The 20,266-nt window shown below is 44.4% G+C and overlaps 1 protein-coding gene and 1 long non-coding RNA gene across 2 annotated transcripts in view; both read left to right on the top strand.

Annotated features, from left to right (window-relative positions):
* The window catches only part of LOC148141209 (uncharacterized), a 239,297-nt gene that overhangs the window by 162,963 nt on the left and 56,068 nt on the right, over positions 1 to 20,266 (top strand). The gene's annotated exons all lie outside the window — the stretch shown is intronic.
* LOC122542209 (tumor protein p53-inducible protein 11-like) overlaps positions 2,082 to 20,266 on the top strand; it is a 112,459-nt gene continuing 94,274 nt past the window's right edge. The window contains exon 1 of the mRNA XM_087978279.1: positions 2,082 to 2,213. The gene's annotated coding sequence lies outside the window, so the exon portion shown is untranslated. The remainder of the gene's footprint in view (positions 2,214 to 20,266) is intronic.

Here is a 20,266-nt window from a genome sequence, read left to right as displayed (position 1 = left end):
TTTATAGCAAAAATTTGCAGTGTGATGTAACTGAAATTATACATTGAAGAATTGATTGTCTGTTAAGTCTTTCATCTGTTAGAATACAGTGATAGTTTCACTCCTTTCATGTGTGAATCACAAAACCCTTTTTTCAAAAACTGCATACATTCATGTGGAACTCTGAGCTCAAAAACTGAATGAATTTATGTAAAACTCTGTGATCTCACTTTTTAGATTAGAATCAATCTAAACATCAGGTCATAGACAGAGAACACAAGGGGCTAACACCTTCAACATATTTTCTAGCTATCACCATTGTTAACAGCTAACCCGAGAATGCAACTTTTAAAAAAAGGGTTTTGTGATTTACACATGAAAGAAGTGAAACTATCACTGTATTCTAACAGATGAAAGGCTTAACAGACAATCAATTCTTCAGTGTATAATTTCAGTTACATCACACTGCAAATTTTTGCTATAAATTCTGTGTTACGATCGAGCCCTCCACAATCACCTGATGAAGGAGCGTCGCTCCGAAAGCTAGTGTGCTTCCAATTAAACCTGTTGGACTATAACCTGGTGTTGTGTGATTTTTAACTTCAACAAGCATGTAAGCAAAAAATGGTCAGATCAATAACAACATCATATTAGTGAGAGCTTGCTGTGTAATTTACAGCAGTGAACTCGTCTTCTCTCTTATGTAGCACTAATGAGGCAGCAATGCACACATTTCAATCCAACTGTGGTAGATTATTTCTCCAGAAACAGGTCACCAGAGTTCATAGTTTGTGTGGCTCTGCTGTAAATATATCATGGATGGTCAGAACATTCGCCCACTCATACTGCCTACCACAGAGGTATCACAAGGATTTCCAACAGTCAACTTGTTTGGCCACCTTCTTTGGCTACCGGGAGAGGCGCTGGCTGACTGGTATTATCGCTGGGCTGTTAATCTAGTGTACCAGATAATAACCTGGCTATGAATTCTACTTTGGCAGGTGATGGAATTTGAATTCAATGTAAATCTGGAATAAAGTGTCTATAATGATGACCATGAGTCCGTTGCCGATTGTAGGGAAAAATTCATTACTAATCTCCTTTAGGGAGGCAATATTATCTATTAACCCAGAGACCTAGATAATGTTCATGGCAGATGGTGGAATTTTAATTCAATAAATATCTGGAACTAAGAGTCTATTGATGACCATGAATCCATTGCTGATTGTTGGAAAAAAACATCTGGTTCACAAATGTCGTTTAGGGAAGGAAACTGCTGGCCTACATGTGACTCCAGAACCACAGCAATGTGGTTGACTCTTAACTGCCCATTGGGCAATTAGGGATAAGGAAATAAATGCTGGTTTAGCCAGTGATGCCCTTATCCCATGAATAAATTTTTAAAAAGGTCCTGAAGTGTGACTCAAGCCCAGAATTTTTAACTCAGGAGCAGAAACCTTGCTCCCTACTCCAGAAGACTTCGCTTACAACGGTGACTATGGCGCTTTAAAATACCGAAACAGAGTTTGTACCTACCCACATCACAGAAGCGTAGCAACAAACTGATACTCATTACCAGGCATGCACTGGGGACCAGCTAATAAAGAGGCACTTTGTGCCTTTTGAAAATCTAAACATGTTCCAATAACCAGAAAAATGTTCAGGAGAAATAGTTTGGTCAATTAGTAAACATAATTTGTCAATGATTTCAGAAAAACCCAAATTTCTATGATGTGTCTACATGAACTGAATCTTCTAGACTGGGCGTGGGACTGCTTTAGTTTGGGGATTATGTTTCGCATGGAGCGAAGGCTCTGTTTCCATGCTGTGTGACTCTATGACTTTACCTATTATTTACTTACCTCTGCTACTTAACTCTGTGATCTGCCTGTATTGCTCGCAAGACAAAGCTTTTCACTGTGCCTCGGTACACGTGACAATAAATTCAATTCAATTCATTGGGATACTGGCTGAAACACATATTGAGTAAAATATGATGATTCAATTTTTTTGTGTCAGGTATGCACATGTTTATGGGTGAAAGGAAACAGTTCATTCCTTTTGCTACAAAATGTGATTGTGTGTGCATCTCTTGTATCCAGTCTAGATATATCTGGTTAAAAGGAGAACAACGATTCACTTCTGTATGGTACTGTACAACAGCGTGACAGCTCCTTTGAGTGTTCATTCAGCTCTTTGGTATCTCAGGAATTCCTGCTTACCTCACAAATCAGGTATTCCTTTAAATCTATTCTTTACAATTGGAGAGGAAGGATGCATCAACCCACTGTACCTATACCAGCCAACAACAGGATAGTGGGGGGCAAGAGTTTAACCATTGTCAAAAGGCAACCACTTTCAATAGATTGACCAAATAATAATTAGCAATTAGGGAACAATATTTATAGCTGAAATAAAGGAAAAACTAAAAATGCTTAAAAACACAGAGCAATTCCTTTATTATTTGAAAGAAACAAATACATTTAAAGAGAAGATATTTCATCATAACTAGCAAATGTTGCAAGGAATGTTTCACATCGGAAGATCCACAATTCAGCAACAAGCGAGAAACCACTTTTTATTTATTTATTTATTTTGTGGAATGTGGGTGTCACTGGCTGGGCCCAGCATTTACTGCCTGTCCCTAGTTGCCCCTTGAGAAGGTGGAGGTGAGCTGCCTTCTTGAACCGCTGAAATACATCTGCTGTGGGTTGACTCACAATGCCCTGAGGGAGGGAATTCCGGAATTTTAACCCAGTGACAGTGAAGCAACAGCTATACATTCCCAAATCAAGATGGTGAGTGACTTGGAGGGGAACTTGAAGGTGGAGGCATTCCCATATATCTGCTGCCCTTGTCTTTCTAGATGGAAGTGGTTGTGGGTTAAAACATTGGTGTCTGAGGCTCTTTGGTCAATTTCTGCAGTGCATCTTGTAGATGGTACACGCTGCTGCTACTGAGTGTCAGTGGTGGAGGGAGTGGATACTTGTGGGTGCAGTGCCAATCTAGCAGATTGTTTAGTTCTGGATGGTGTCAAGTTTCTTGAGTGTTGTTGGGGCTGCACCCATCCAGACAAATGGGGAGTATTCCATCAAACTCCTGACTTGTACCTTGCAGATGGTGGATAGGCTTTGGGGTGTCAGAAAGTGAGTTACTCACCGTGGTATTCCTAACCTCTAACCTGCTCTTGTAGCAATTGCATTTATATGGTGAGTCCAGTTGAGTTTTTGATCAATGATAACTCTGAAGATGTTGATACTATATGAAAGCAGAGTATAGATTAGGTTAAGATATCTGGTCAGCATGGACAAGGTGGACCAAAGGGTCTGTTTCCGTGCTGTACATCTCTATGACTCTACGACACTATAAGTCCACACCGACCCTATGAAGTGCATTCCACCCATACCCACACCCCCCCTACCCTCTTACACTGCATTTCCCAAAGCTAATCCATCTAGCCTGCATAGCCGTGGACACTATGGACAACTTATTATGGACAATCCACATCATCTGCACATCTTTGACTGGGCAAGGAAATCCACACTGACACGGGGAGAATGTGCAAACTCCACACAGTTACCTGAGGCTGGAATCAAACCCAGGTTCCTGGTGCTGTGAGACAACAGTGCTAACCACTGAGCCACCGTAAATATTTAATACAATCACAGAAAATACTCAGCAGGTCTGGCATAAGCTGTCGGGAGAGAAACAGAATTAATGTTTTGTGTCCAAATGGACTTCTTCAGTAAAAGCAAAATACTGTGAAAGTTGGAAATCTGAAACAAATACAAAAGTTGCTGGAGAAACTCAGCAGGTCTGGCAGGATCTATGGAGAAAGAAACAGAGTTCAAGTCCAGACTGACCTTTCTTCAGAACTGACAGAGACAAGAACAGAGAGTCTCTATAGTTTGGACCTACCTAGAACATAGAACATTACAGCGCAGTACAGGCCCTTCGGCCCTTGATGTTGTGCCGACCTGTGGATCCAATCTGAAGCCCATCTATCCAACAATATTCCATTTTCAACCATGTGTTTATCCAATGACCATCTAAATGCCCATAAAGTTGGCGAGCCTACTACTGTTGCAGGCAGTGTGTTCCAAGCCCCTACTACTCTCTGAGTAAAGAAACTATCTTTGACATCTGTCTTATGTTAATCACCTCTCAATTTAAGGACACCCCGTCCTTAAAAATTTAATTATGTTTAAAATCAAAAGGGTAACATCTGGCTTAAGGCTGGCAACAGTGAAATGTCACAGGAACACCTTCAATAAATATATTTTCAGTCGTAATTTCTGGGTCTTGTAACATTTTTATTTGTCATGACCAACCAGTTTAATTTGCTACACATAGGGTCATGTGTGGAAGGATTACACAAGATTTTCAATTAATGTAGGGTTAAGAATATCACAATTGCCATGTTTCTGTTTTTTTTTCTTTCTTTGGTCTCTTCAAATTCCTGTTTAAAGTGACACAGGCAGATGCTGGGAAGATTGTAAGTTCAGCAGGGTTGCTGACAATACAACAAAACCAGACAATCAGTCATGGAATTGGCCAGACAGATGCAATTTGACAATCTCAAATGTGCAGTTTTGCATGTTTTGCAGAGCTAAGGATAATAAAAATGCAATGAAAGCAGAGCAGAGGGCCCAGGAACAACAGCAGATGTTCAGTAAAGGTGTAGCCAAAGAATTATTATGTTGATTTACCATCTCATGCAAAGGTTAGCATCTCTGATAATGCATCACTCCCTCAGTACAGCTCTGGATTTCAGCCTATGGTAAACATTCAGGTCCCAGAACACAGAAGGGGTGGCTTGGTGGCTCAGTGGTTAGCATTGCTGCCTCACAGCACCAGAGTCCCAGGTTCGATTCCAACATCCGGTGACTGTGTGGAGTTTACACATTCTCCCTGTGTCTGCGTGGGTTTCCTACGGGTGCTCTGGTTTCCTCCCACAATCCAAAGATGTGCAATTCAGGTGAATTGGCCATGCTAAATTGCCCATAGTGTTAGGTTCATTAGTCAGAGGGAAGTGGGTCTGGGTGGGTTACTCTTTGGAGGGTTGCTGTGAACTTGTTGGTCTGAAGGGCCTGTTTCCACACTGTAGGGAATCTAAACATCAGATCCTATTAAAAGTCAAAGCAGGCTCAAGGGGAGAAAAGACATATTCCTGTTCCTATTTTAGATTAGATCACTTACATTTTAGATTAGATTACTTACAGTGTGGAAACAGGCCCTTCGGCCCAACAAGTCCACACCACCCCGCCGAAGCGCAACCCACCCATACCCCTACATTTACCCCTTATCTAACACTACGGGCAATTTAGCATGGCCAATTCACCTGACGTGCACATCTTTGGACTGTGGGAGGAAACCGGAGCACCCGGAGGAAACCCACGCAGACACGGGGAGAACGTGCAAACTCCACACAGTCAGTCGCCTGAGGCGGGAATTGAACCCGGGTCTCTGGTGCTGTGAGGCAGCAGTGCTAACCACTGTGCCACCGTGCCACCCACCATTTTTTATCATCTTATAACATGCAGACTGCTCATTCAGTCCATGTTTGCCATTGTTATGGGTATTGGTATCCTGGCCTACACAGCTCTTGACCTCTGAAAGGAATTTTTAAAAATGGACAAATAGGCGCAATCGCATTGTCACAGAATCCTTACAATGTGGAAGCAGGCCATTCAGCCCATTATGTGATCTATATGGACTTCAGTAAGGCATTTGACAAGGTTCCCCATGGGAGACTGGTTAGCAAGGTTAGATCTCATGGAATACAGGGAGAACTAACCATTTGGATGCAGAACTGGCTCAAAGGTGGAAGACAAAGGGTGGTGGTGGAGGGTTGTTTTTCAGACCGGAGGCCTGTGACCAGTGGATCGGTGCTGGGCCCTCTACTTTTTGTCATTTATATAAATGATTTGGATGCGAGCATAAGAAGCATAGTTAGTAAGTTTGCAGATGACACCAAAATTGGAGGTGTAATGGACAGCAAAGAAGATTTCCTCAGATGACAATGGGATCTTGATCAGATGGGCCAATGGGCTGAGAAGTGGCAGATGGAGTTTAATTTAGATAAATGTGAGGTGTTCCTTTTTGGGAAAGCAAATCTTAGCAGGACTCATACACTCAATGGCAAAGTCCTAGGGAGTATTGCTGAACAAAGAGACCTTGGAGTGCAGGTTCATAGCTCCTTGAAAGTGGAGTGGCAGGTTGTTAGGATAGTGAAGGTGGTGTTTGGTATGCTTTCCTTTATTGGTCAGAGTATTGAGTACTGGAGTTGGGAGGTTATGTTGCAGCTGTACAGGGCATTGGTTAGGCAGCTTTTGGAATATTGCATGCAATTTTGGTCTCCTTCCTATTGGAAAGATGTTGTGAAACTTGAAAGGGTTCAGAAAAGATTTACAAGGATGTTGCCAGAGTTGGAGGATTTGAGCTATAGGGAGAGGTTGAATAGGCTGGGGCTGTTTTCCCTGGAGCGTCGGAGGCTGAGGGGTGACCTTATAGAGGTTTATAAAATCATGAGGGGCTTGGATAGGATAAATAGACAGTCTTTTCCCTGGGGTGAGGGTGTCCAGAACTAGAGGGCATAGGTTTCAGGTAAGAGGGGAAAGATATAAAAGAGACCTAAGGGACAACTTTTTCATGCAGAGGGTAGTGCGTGTATGGAATGAGCTGCCAGAGGAAGTGGTGGAGGCTGGTACAATGGCAACATTTAAGAGGCATTTGGATGGGTATATGAATAGGAAGGGTTTGGAGGGATATGGGCCGGGTGCTGGCAGGTGGGACTAGATTGGGTTGGGATATCTGGTCGGCATGGACGGGTTGGACCAAAGAGTCTGTTTCCGTGCTGTACATCTCTATGACTTTCTGACTCTAAGTCCACATTGACCCTCTGAAAAGCATTCCGCCGAGACCCACCCCCTCCCTGTAACCCTACATTTCCCATGACTAATTGACCTAACCTGGTGAATTAAATCTTTGTAAGAGGAATCCGGAGCACCCAGATGAAAGTCATGCAGAAGCAGGAAGAATGTGCAAACTCCACACAGTCACCAGAGGATGGAATCAAACCTGGGACCCTATTGCCATGAGGCCCGAAACGTCGAATCTCCTGTTCCCTGGATGCTGCCTGACCTGCTGTGCTGTTCCAGCAATAAAGTTTCAACTAACCACTGAGCCACCATGCTGCCCAACCCTGATCTCCAGATCCTTTCAAACTTTTCCCTTTATCCAGTTTTTACCTTGAAAATGGCCATAATTACTGTCACAAACTCTGACCCCAGCAGCAAACATCACAGCCCCAATTTTCCGTCAAGTACTTGCCCCGAGCTAAGCATTGATGCATGGGGAAAGGTTCCCCCCCCAAACATACATCATGAACAGAGTGGAAATTCAGGCAGGAACTCTTAACTCTTTTCTTTGGAAGGCTGAGCTTGGAATATTAAGGTAATTACAACAACAACTTGCATAATTTTACACTTTTAATCTAGCAAAACATCTCTTGGTATTTCACAGAGAATTGTCAAACTTAAAATAAAGCAAACCAGGTAAGGAGATAAATAGAACTGTGTTAGCGATAACTGGTTTAATGAAGACTAAAAGCTTGATCAAGATTGCAAGTTTCAAGAAGCATAGAGTCATAGATTCATAGAGATGTACAGCACTGAAACAGACCCTTCGGTCCAACTTGTCCAGGCTGACCAGATATCCCAACCCAATCTAGTCCTACCTGCCAGCACCCAACCCATATCCCTCCAAACCCTTCCTATTCATATACCCATCCAGGTGCCTTTTAAATGTTGCAATTGCAAGTTTTAAGAAGCATCTTAAGGAGTAGAGGAAGAAGGGGAAACGATGAGGTTTAGAAAACTATTATTCGAGGGAGACAAAGACGTTGGGGTACTACCTCTGGACTAGTAACCCAGACACACCACCTGTGATCTGGGGACATGGGTTCAAATTTTTCCACAGCAGTGAATAAGTCTGGAATATAAAACTGGCCTCAGTACTGTGACCATGGTTCACTAATGGCCCTGTAGAGGAAGGAAATCTGCCTTCCTTACCTGGTCTGGCCTACATGTGACTCCAGGGCCAAGGACAATGTGGATGATTCTGAACTGCTCCCCCCCACCCCCCTTCCCGCTACCCCTAGCAAGCCACGCAGTTCAGGAGCCATTCGGAATGAGAAACAAGTGCTGGCTTTGCCATTTCCCATGAAAGAACAATACAATAGTTCGGGATTTGGGGGCGGCACAGTGGCACAGTGGTTAGCACTGCTGCCTCACAGCACCAGAGACCCGGGTTCAATTCCCGACTCAGGTGACTGACTGTGTGGAGTTTGCACATTCTCCCCGTGTCTGCGTGGGTTTCCTCCGGGTGCTCCGGTTTCCTCCCACAGTCCAAAGATGTGCAGGTCAGGTGAATTGGCCATGCTAAATTGCCCGTAGTGTTAGGTTAAAGGGGTAAATGTAGGGATATGGGTGGGTTGCGCTTCGGCGGGTCGGTGTGAACTGGTTGGGCTGAAGGGCCTGTTTCCACACTGTAATGTAATCTAATCTCATCTAATCTAAAAAAAATGTCCAGGGTCATTACAACTCAAGGTAAACCAGAAATTACTGGAAAAGCTCAGCAGGTCTGGCAGCATCTGTGGAGAGAAATCAGAGTTAATGTTTCAAGTCGAGTGACCCTTCCTGTCGCAAAGACTAGGGTTGGTGGAGTACAGGGCTGTTTGACTGAAGGAGGTTGCAAAGATAGGGAGAGGGGGGACCATGGAGACAGAAAGGATTTACCTTCCCTGGCAGAGGGGACAGCATGTCTGACAGTTGTTAAAAGTGCTGTATGAATGCAAGACTTTTCTAAATTTCCTCTGCGCTGTCTCCAAGGCTTTGTCATCCTCACATTCTAATTGTTGTTGCACAGCACACACAAGTGGCAAAAGGGAATTAGCTTCCCCCGCTGAGTTGTCTCACAGCTCATGTGTGACTCACTGTCAGCTGCCCAAAGGCACCAGTTCACGCTGAGCAGTCAACTGACTTACCTTCGAACCTGCCAGTGCTTGCTGTGTGAGACGTGTGATTTTGAATGTAGCTCGAGGAGGAATAAAAACACAAATGTCTTCAGAAGAGCAGCTACACGGGAGAATGAACTTCTTAAAACACAGCCTCCTTAACGAAAATACCACAGTGTGGGCTTAATGTCATCCAATTACCACAGGAACCTTAGCACATCACCCCCTGGTGAGATTAATGATGGGAACTGCAGGATTCTGTGGGGTTCTGTGTTCCACCTACTCAGTTCTGGGCTCTATGCCTTTCACCACATCGATGTTCAGTTTAGCAGCATTCTTGTTTTTAGCTCAGACTTTCATTGATTCAAGTGGCATTCATTTGAACTTAAAATCCAATTTAACTTTCCCAGTGCAGTATTGAAGGAAGGCTGTACGATTTGGGGGTGCCTCAGGCAGAGCTGGACAATAAAGCTGGTCCAAAGATGTGCACGTCAGGTGAATTGGCCATGCCAAATTGCCCATAGTGTTAGGTGCATTAGTCAGAGGGGAAATGAGTCTGGGTGGGTTACTCTTCGGAGGGTCAGTGTGGACTGGTTGGGCCAAAGGGCCTGTTTCCACACTGTAGAGAATCTAATCTAATCTAATAAACCCCATGGATACAAATTCACTGTGGGGCTGGGCAGTTAATTGCCTTGCCCCTCCACACCCCAGCATCACCAACAAAGCACTATTACTAGTAGACAAGACTGGCCATCATCGCAATACTATTTGTGGGATCTTGCTGTGCAGCACTCAGCTCTCATGTTTCCTTCATTGAAATGGTGGATGCCTTTCGAAAAGTACCTCCTTAGTTGTAAAGTCCATTGGGATGTCCTGAGGGTGTAACGGTTGCTATACAAATGCATGTTCTTTATCTCTTCTTCCTCTTTTCACCCATTGGCGTCCAGACTGGAGGTGGGGGGGGGGGGGGGGGGGGTTAGCTGCGGTGTGGCATCTGTTCAATTTCCTTCTCAGCACTGACTTAGTGACTTGAGGTGTCTTTAGATGAGGGGAAGCAGTGGGAGGGCAGGGTTGGGGTGAAGGGGAATCAGTCAGGGTTTGTGGTCCTCCCTGGTTGGGTGGGGGGGTGGTGGGGAAGTGACTGCATGAAGGTTTCGTGATCCTGCCACAGTGGAATAGCCAGTCTGCATGGGGCCACGTGTAAAAATAGCCAATTGGGGGAAAACTGGTTGGACCTGGATCCCCTGACACCAGAGTGAGTCAGCTCCTTCGAGGAGATGACGGGAGTTAGGTGTTTGAAGTTAAAAATCGTATAACACCAGGTTATTGTCCAACAGGTTTATTTGGAAGCACTAGCTTTCAGAGCGCTGCTCCTTCATCAAGTGGTTGTGGAGAATAAGAATCTGGTGTTCTGTGATTTTTAACTTTGTGTACCCCAGTCCAAATCATAGGTTTCTGAATGCAGCCACTTTGAGACAGGAGTTTTGTTATTCAGTGAGATGCTGTCTTAGCCACGTTACAGAGATAGATGGCTTGATTTCCCTGACAAAACACACTGCAGTTGCAGAAGTGGGGCAGGTGATTTTTGGGGGTGTCTGGTGTGGGGTGGTCAGGTAATACCTGCTTTTTCGTTACTCGCAGCTAATCCTAGGGTTCAGGATATGGCAGGGGGGTGACAGACAGCGTGATGACCTTATTCAATCGGAGTTAAATAAACCCAACTCTGCCTGGAAACCATCCCAGATCCATTCATCACTCATTTGCAAACATTACATTTTCACTTTCATCCATCCCACCACTCTTCCACCAGACAGTAATTCCCAACGGACATCACCACATTTAAAGGGCCCTCAGGAATGCGGTCGTGTGCTAAACGTGTTTCATTTGAGTTTTTAACTCGCCCACCCTCCACCAATCCCGTTCCCACGCCATCATCGTTTTTTCTTCCGGTTCTCATCGCCACCCGCTGGAGCCCTCGAAAGTATTTGCAAGGCTCCCCACTGATTTAACACTGGGAAAAGTGCTAGGAACGAGCTTTATCATCGAAGTTTGAGGGAGATCATTTCTGGAAGCAGGGATGTGTTTTCTTCTTAAGCTACTGCACGTTAAAAGAGGTCGCACCATTTTACTTTGTTCATTTGACATTGGCAACATTTGTTGTCCATTCACAATTGTCCTTGAGAAGGTGATGGTGAGCTGTGTTCTTGAACTGCTGCGGTCCATATGCTGTAGGTACTCCCTGAAAGCTGTTAGGGAAGAGCTTCAGGATTCTGATCCAGTGACAATGAAGGAATAACGTAATTCCAGGTGATGAATGATGTAATTCCAGGTCAGGACAATAGAGAGATGAGACGAGAGTGAAGGTAAATTTGTCATTTTCAGGTTTGCAAGCTGTTAACTAGATTAGATTCCCTACAGTATGGAAACAGGCCCTTCAGCCCAACAAGTCCACACTGACCATCTGAAGAGTAACTCACCCAGACCCATTCTCCTACCCTATATTTACCCCTGACTAATGCGCCTAACACCACGGGGAATTTAACGTGGCCAATTCACCTGATCCGCTCACCTTTGGATTGTGGGAGGAGACCGGAGCACCCAGAGGATACCTACACAGACACAGGGAGAATGTGCAAACTCCACACAGCCGAGGTTGGAATCAAACCCAGGTCCCTGGTGTTGTGAGGCAGCAGTGCTAACCACTGAGCCACTGTGTGGTGTGCAGCATGGATCAGTGCTGGATCCGCCAATATTTGCAATCACTTTCATGACTTTCAAAGGGACTGAATCTTTGGTCAAAAGTAGGAAAGCAATCGTCGTTGAGAGGGGATGAAGAGTCTCCAGAGAATTTAGACAAGCTCAAGTCCAATATACCTCTACTTCAGAATTAAAAGTATTCAAGACTTAAAGAATTAGCTCTGTTTCCCTCTCCACAAAATGCTGCCTGATCTGCTGAGTTTCTCCAGCATTTTATGTTTTTATTTCTGTTTGCCAGCATCCACAGTATTTTGCTTCTGTTTTGAAGTACTATCAATATCTTTGTTCTCCTTATTTATGACAAGATATAATTACATCTGAAGCAGGTCAGAGCAGAGTCACTCAAATGATTCTTGGGATGAAGGGAATGAATGAATGAATGCTTGTTCAGGTTAAGATTAGAGTTTATACCCTATTGAAATTAATAAATGTGGGTCGTGATCTGATTGAAACATTAAAAATCACACAACACCAGGTTATAGTCCAACAACTTTATTTGAAAGTACAAGCTTTCAAAACACTGTTCCTTCATCAGGTAGCTAACTAGCTACCTGATGAAGGAGCAGCACTCCGAAAGCTAGTGCTTCCAAATAAACCTGCTGGACTATACCCTGGTGTGTGATTTTTAACTTTGTCCACCCCAATCCAACACCAGCACCTCCTCATCATGATTGAAACGTGTAATGTTCTGAGTGGGCTTGCAGGGTAGATATTGAGAGAATGTTTCCCCTTGTTGGAAAGTAGCATCAGGGGACACAGTTTAAAAATTAGGTGCCTACCATTTAAGATTGAGATAAGGAAAACTCTTTTCTCTCAGGGCTTTTAACCTGTAGAATTCTATTCTTCAGTGGAAGCTGGGTTATTGAGGATATTGCTGAAAATGTGTTGCTGGAAAAGCGCAGCAGATCAGGCAGCATCCAAGGAGCAGGAGAATCGACGTTTCGGGCATGAGCCCTTCTTCAGGAATGAGGAAAGTGTGTCCAGCAGGCTAAGATAAAGGGTAGGGAGGAGGGACTTGGGAGAGGGGCGTTGGAAATGCGATAGGTGGAAGGAGGTCAAGGTGAGGGTGATAGGCCGGAGTGGGGGAGGGGGCGGAGAGGTCAGGAAGAAGATTGCAGGTTAGGAAGGTGGTGCTGAGTTCGAGGGATTTGACTGAGACAAGGTGGGAGGAGGGGAAATGAGGAAACTGGAGAAACCTGAGTTCATCCCTTGTGGTTGGAGGGTTCCTAGGCGGAAGATGAGGCGCTCTTCCTCCAACCGTGGTGTTGCTATGGTCTGGTGATGGAGGAGTCCAAGGACCTGCATGTCCTTGGTGGAGTGGGAGGGGGAGTTGAAGTGTTGAGCCACGGGGTGGTTGGGTTGGTTTGTCCGGGTATCCCAGAGATGTTCTCTGAGAATATTTTAACCTCCTTATTGAGGATATTCGATGGTTAACTCAACTGGTTTTTGATTGACAGGGACGTCAAGGGTTATGGGTGTGGCAAACAGAAATGTGGATGTTGAGGCCACAAACAGATGTTTTCACGTAGCAGAATGGGCCAAAGGGTTGGGTCCTGCTCCTCACTCTTGCTTTCTTGTGTACTACATATAAGATAGGAATGTGCAAGTGATGCCATTCTGGTGTGTTTGCTGACTATGAATGTCTAGGGGGTAGAGGTTCTGGATTTGGAATACAGAATTTACCTTCCACAATCGAGCCCTCCACAATCGAGCCCTCCACAATCACCTGATGAAGGAGCGTCGCTCCGAAAGCTAGTATGCTTCCAATTAAACTTGTTGGACTATAACCTGGTGTTGTGTGATTTTGAACTTTGTACACCCCAGTCCAACACCGGCATCTCTGAATCTGGATTTGGAAGGTATTGTTGAAGGAGCTTTGGTGTGTTACTGAGGTGTGTCTTATGGATGGTACACAATGCTGCCACCAATCGTCAGGGAATGAGGGAGTGAATGTTTTGTGTGGCGCTGATCAAGAGGGCTGATTGGACAGCATCAAACTTCCTGAGAGTTCTTAGGAAGCTGCACTCATCATGAAAAATGGAGTGTATTCCCTTACACTCCTGATGTGCGGCGTATGGATGATAGACAGGCACTGCAGGAGTCTGGAAATGTATTACGCAGTGCTGGATGGACTAGCTAAATAAATATTGCAGTTACATGAACAGGTCATGTGTCAGCTTGAAGTTTGACAACATCCAGGACAAAGCTGCCCACCTGATTGGCACCACATCCACAAACATTCAATCCCTCCACTGCTGACACTCGGTAGCAGCAGTGTGCACCATCTACAAGATGCACTGCATTTACCAAGGTTCCTAGACAGCACCTTCCAAACCCACAGCCACAACCATCTTTAGAACTTATTTCTACTTTTGTAAGATTTTGTACCTGGGTGGCAATATTGTACACCTTTCACTGTATTCTTGCATCTCATACTTGAGTACACGTGACAATAAAACCTAAATCTAAGTCAAAATCTAAATCTAGAAGGACAGGGAAACAATTACGTGTGAATACCACCACCTGCAAGCTGCCTTCCAAATCACTCGAAATTCTGATTTGAACTGTTCCTTCATTGTTACTGGGTCATAATCCTGGGACACCCTCCTTAACAACACTGTGGCTCCTACTGCATTAAATGGCCTGCAGTGGTTCAAGAAGACAGCTCACTATCACCCCCTCAGGAGCAACTAGAGATGTTCAATAAATGCTGGTCAACATTCTATGAATAAATGAAAAATCAATTCACAGTCCCTGAGTCCTCGTTTTCACTCAGACCCTCTCTCTCTTCCAATTTTTCTCACCCTCTCTCTCCAGTACTCTCTGTCTCTCTCTCTCAGCAGTTTCACGTTTCACTCATTTTCTGTTTATTAACGTTATGTTTAAAGTAAACACAAAACATTATTTACTTACAATCAAACTGTCATAAAAACTCAGATATGTAATACAACTGCATTCATTGGCAGGAATTCAGACTGTAATGTACGCATAACTCCAGTTTCTCACAAGAGCATTGCTTAAAGGCAAAAATATTAAACGTTATTTAACGATATTAAACAGGATATTAAACGTAGTCTCCAGTTATCCCAAAGGACTTATACTTTGAATGCCCTCCAAATAATTTCTGCAATTGCATCTTTGTTTCTCCAATATCTGACTTAAAATTCTTCGATTTCCTTTGTAGTCAACATGATTATCACTTTCTTCGATGTCAGATTAATTTTAGATTTGTTTTGTATTCTCCTTTGCACTTGATAAGTTGCACAAATGTTTTTAAATTACATACTTGCTCTTTAATCATGTCAAATAGGTTTAAATGTCTGGTTGATTAAAAGGATAAAACAGTTGAAAGGAAGGGCTTAGGTCAAAAGAATTCGAGTCATGCATGAGGTCAAGAGCAATGAAGTTTCACAGTGGACATAGAATGAAAACATGAGAAACAAGAGTGTTTAGGCAATAGGCCATTCGGCCCTTTGAGTCTGCTCAAACATTAAATATAATCAAGGCTAATTTTCTACTTCAAGTCCACCTTTGCCTCCAATCCCCAACTCCCTCTGTTAATGAAATAACTCTACAGAGGCTGGTATCCCATCACCAAGTGCCACTTTATTTACACATGGATAGTCCTTGACACTGGTTCAGCCTCCTCAGAACCAGCTCTCAGAACTCCAACAGTCCTGATTGGACCAGATTAACACCCCCAATCAGGGAACTCATATTCTATAAGGTCCAAATGGCTGACCTTGTTACAATCACTACAGCTAGACCTGCTGAACATTTCCAGCTTTACAAGGTCTGATGCTTGGATGAAAACTGACTGATTATGTTGGGAGAGTTAATACACACTTGCATTAAAATTTAGATTTCCATGCCAGTGTAACATTTTTCTTTATTGTTTTTAGTTCCTTGCTTGTATTTTCTTAACAAACAAACAAGGTACCTGAAACGAATTTCATTATGTAACTTTCTGTGTAGACAAGGAAGAGAAAGTGTAAACTTTCTAAAAGATTCTGTTACACTTTGGTCTCATGATAGTCTTTAACTCACCGTGACCTCTTCAGGTGTAGACACCTTGAAGTAGTTTTACTATTTGATTCGCTGCCGTTTCTCTTCAGGTATAAAGATGTTCTCTTCTTCCCTCCAAAAGGATTTCTATTTGTCTCTTTCACCTTGTTCACCTGAGATGTTTTCTGTAATTTGTTTTCATTTCTGGCCTTTATTCTGTGAATCACACTTGCTGTTAACACCTGCTCTAAATCCATGTGTTGTCACTTCTCTCCAACCATTTCCAGTCCCTTTGCCTTTTGTTCTGTGATTCCCAATCTCTCCCATTCCCAAACCTTCACTGACTATCCCTTCTGTTGTGTACAAAATTATGAGAGGTATAAACAGGGTAGGTAGGAGGAACCTTTTCTCCTTAGTGAAGATGCGGAGGTGCCGGTGTTGGACTGGGGTGTACAAAGTTAAAAATCACACAACACCAGATTATAGTCCAACAGGTTTATTTGGAAGGACTAGCTTTCAGAGCGCTGCTCCTTCATCGAGTAACTGTGGACTAAGATCATCCTGCCCACAGCTACCTGGTGAGGGGGCAGCACTCTGAAAGCTAGTACTTCAAAATAAACCTGTTGGACTATCTCTTCAGTAAAGGGATCAATAACCGTGGGTGTAGAATTTAGCAAAGAGCAAGAAATTTAGAGGGGACTTAAGGAAGACTTTTCTCCCCTAGTGGGTGGTAGGTATCTACACTTCAAGGAAAATGGATTGTTCCACCCATGGAGAAAATGCAGAGGCAGTGGGGCTGGCTGAATTGCCCTTGCTTACAGCCAACACAGGCATAGTGTACTGAATGGTCTCCTTCTGTGCTATGAAATTCTGTGACTCCGTTCTGTATTCAATATGTCCTCACAGGACAACCCTCCCCATCCTGGAATCATTTTAGTAAATGTTTTCTGTGTTCTCTTGAAGTGATTATGTCCTTCTTTAGGAGCACAAACTGTCCCAGCCTCACACTCTTTCATTATTTTTGAGGGATGAGGGCATCGCTGGCTGAGCCCAGTGTTTATTGTCTATCCATAATTGTCCTTGAGAAGGTGGTGATGAGCTGCCTTCCTGAACCACTGCAGTCCACCTGCTCTGGATTGATCCACAATGGCCTGAGGGAGGGAATTCCAGGATTTTGACCCAGCAATACTTAAGGAATGGCAATACATTTCCAAGTCAGGATGGTGAGTGACTTCGAGGGGAACTTGCAGGGGGTGGTGCTCCCATGTATCTGCTGCCCTTGTCCTTCCACATAGAAGTGGCCGTGGGTTTGGAAGTTGCTGTCTGAGGACCTTTGGTGAATTTCTGCAGTGCATCTTGTAGGTTTTAGACGCTGCTGTTACTGAGCGTTGGTGATGGATGGTGTTGATGTTTGTGGACATGGTTCCAATCAAGTGGGCTGCTTTGTCCTGGATGGTCCTTGTGTATTGTTGGAGCTGCCCCCATCCAGGCAAGTCTGGAGTATTCCATCACAGTCCTGACATGTGCCTTGTAGATGATGGACAGGCTTTGGGGAGATAGGATTGATTAGTCCTGAGGGCTGATCAGTTCTGTATTCCTACTGGTCTTGATATTCAATTCGATTCACCTTGACTGTCAGTCAAACAAGCCTCAATATTCAATATTTTTATGCTTCTAATGAAATGTTCAAAGAAACTGGAAAGAAGTTGCATATTCTTTTTGATGCTTTTATGATATTTTTCTTGGGAATTTGCTCACATCGCTGCCCTGGAGAAAAATCTTTGATTCCTGGAGAGATCAGGACAAACCAGGACTTTAGCAGTGATGTTTCATTTAATTTATGTCTAATTTCAGTTTATGTCTAACATTGAAACCATGCGTTTAAGGTAAGAAAGCAAAAATTCAAAGGAGATGCGAGGGGCAAGTTTCTGACACAAAAGAGTGCCTGGAATGTGCTCCCAGGGGTGGTGCTGGATACGAAAGGGGTTTTTAAAGGGGTTTTTAAATAAGCACGAGAGTAAGCAAGGAATGGATATGGAACATGGGCAGCAGAAGATATTACTATAACTTGGCTTCATGTTCAGCAGAACATCATGGGCTGAAGGGCCTGTTCCTGTGCTGTATTGTTCCAGGTTCTAATTCAATGGGCTGAAGGCCAAGGTGGAGGTAAGGCCTGAGCAGGGCTGATGTGGTGTAGGGGTGATGTACATGTATCCAAGAGATGGGCGGGCGCGGTTAAGGGGAGTGTGTATAAGTGGGCTCTTATATGAGAACCCAAATTAATGGGCATGGGCATCTAGGAAATGCTTGAGACTAAATTGAGCAGGTTTTGGAAGTGAGGACAGCAGACATCAGAAAGCATGTTTGAAGTAAGGAGGGAACAGCGAAGTTGAGGCCAAGGGAAATGGCAGAGGAGGCTGATGCGGTCTGGATTCTGTCCTTTTATCTTTCCCCAGCATGTGATTAGTCTTATGAAAAGAGATTGAGCAATACAGGCCTAGAGTTCAGAAGAATGAGAGGAAATCGAATTGAGAATATGTATAAGGAGATTAACAAAATAACTATAGAGTAGATGTTTCTTCTTGTGAGACAAACTAGAACAAGAATCTAGTTTTAGGATAAGGTGTTAGAGACAAAAGTAGCAGATTAAAGACAGAAACAAGGAGAAATTACTTCTCTCAAATGTCATGAATCTGTGGAATTCACTCCCCCAGAGTGTGGTGGATGCCAGGACATTCAGTAAACTTAAGCTGGAAATAGAGAGCTTTTTAATTAGTATCAGGTTAAAGGTTATGGAGAGCAGGCAGGAAAGTGGAGTTGAGATGCAGATGAGATCAACAACCATCGTATTGAACAGCAGAGCAGGCTCAAGCGGCTGGAATGGCTTGCTCCTGCTCCTAGTTCTTAGGACTAGTTCTGCTGACTAGTTCAACATTGATTGCCCTAGAAAAGATGGTGATGAGCCGCTTTTTAGATTAGATTAGATTAGATTACTTACAGTGTGGAAACAGGCCCTTCAGCCCAACAAGTCCACACCGACCCGCCAAAGCGCAGCCCACCCATACCCCTAACAACACTACGGGCAATTTAGCATGGCCAATTCACTTAACCTGCACATCTTGAACTATTGCAGTCTGTCTGGTGGAGGGACGCTATTGGGAAGGAGTTCTAGGATTTTGACCGAACAACACAAAAGGGACAGCGACATATTTCGAAGCCAGGATGGTGAATGGCTTGGAGGGAAACTTGCAGATGATGATGTTCCCATTTATCTGCTGCCCTTGCCCTTTTAGAAAAAAGTGATCGTGGCTTTGGAAGCTCCTGCCTGAGGAGTCTTGGTGAATTTTTGCCATGTGTCTTGGAGAGGCTGCACAATGCAGCTACGGAGCATTGGTGGTGGAGGGACTGAACTTGGCCCCTCCATCGCCCTGAACAACAACAGCCCAGGCTCTGCCCCCAGCCCCTACTCCAGCACAGTGGTACCTCCCCACCACCCCCTACCTTTGCACAGCAGCCCCTCCACCAATCCTCACACACAGCACCACCCCCCCACCCACCGACCCATATACAGTGGCCTATCCCCAACCTCACACACAACCCCTCCCCTAACTGTCACAGACAACCCCTCCCCCAATTGTCACACACAACCCCTCCACCAACCCTCACACAGCAGCCCCTCCCTCAACCTTCACACACAGTCCCTCCCCCAACCTTCACTCACAGCCCCTCACCCAACCTTCACACCCAGACCCTCCCCAACCCTCACACAGCAGCCCCTCCCTCAACCCTCATACAGCCCTTCTCCCAACCTTCACACACAGCCCCTCCCCTAACCTTCACAAACAGCCTCTCACCCAACCTTCACACAGCTGCCCCTCCCCCAACTGTCACACACAACCCCTCCCTCAACCCTCACATAGCTGCCCTGTCCCACAATATGAACCCAGAAGGATTTCCCTAGATTCCCCAGGTCTGGTTAAGGGACTCTGATGAAACCCCCACCTCCACTCTCAATATACCCCTCCTCCCCACCCCATCGCAGACTCTAATTGGATTTAGCTGAAATGAGAGCTTGGTCAGGAAGAGCAAAGTTGTTGAAAGATAGGATGAGTATGTGTGTGATTTAAGAGTGATAGAGTCTTACAGATGTACAGCACAGAAACAGAACCTTCGGTCCAACTCATCCATGCCGACCAGATATCCTAAGCTAATCTAGTCCCACTTGCCAGCACCCGGCCCATATCCATCCAAACCCTTCCTATTCACATACCCATCCAGATGCCTTTTAAATGCTGTAATTGTACCAGCCTCCACCACTTCCTCTGGCAGCTCATTCCATACACGCACCACCCTCTGTGAGAAAAGGTTGTCCAGTAGATCCATTTTATATCCTTCCTCTCTCACCCTAAACCTATGCTCTCTAGTTCTAGACTCCCCCATCCTGGGGAAAAGACCTTGTCTATTTTTCCTATCCATGCCCCTCATGATTTTAAAAACCTCTGTAAAGTA

Source organism: Chiloscyllium plagiosum, unplaced genomic scaffold (genome assembly GCF_037043375.1).
Source record: "Chiloscyllium plagiosum isolate Xiang-an unplaced genomic scaffold, Cpla_swu_hap1 HiC_scaffold_33, whole genome shotgun sequence".
Taxonomy (NCBI): domain Eukaryota; kingdom Metazoa; phylum Chordata; class Chondrichthyes; order Orectolobiformes; family Hemiscylliidae; genus Chiloscyllium; species Chiloscyllium plagiosum.
Note: the sequence above shows the minus strand (reverse complement) of the source record. Positions and strands in the feature narration are given on the sequence as shown.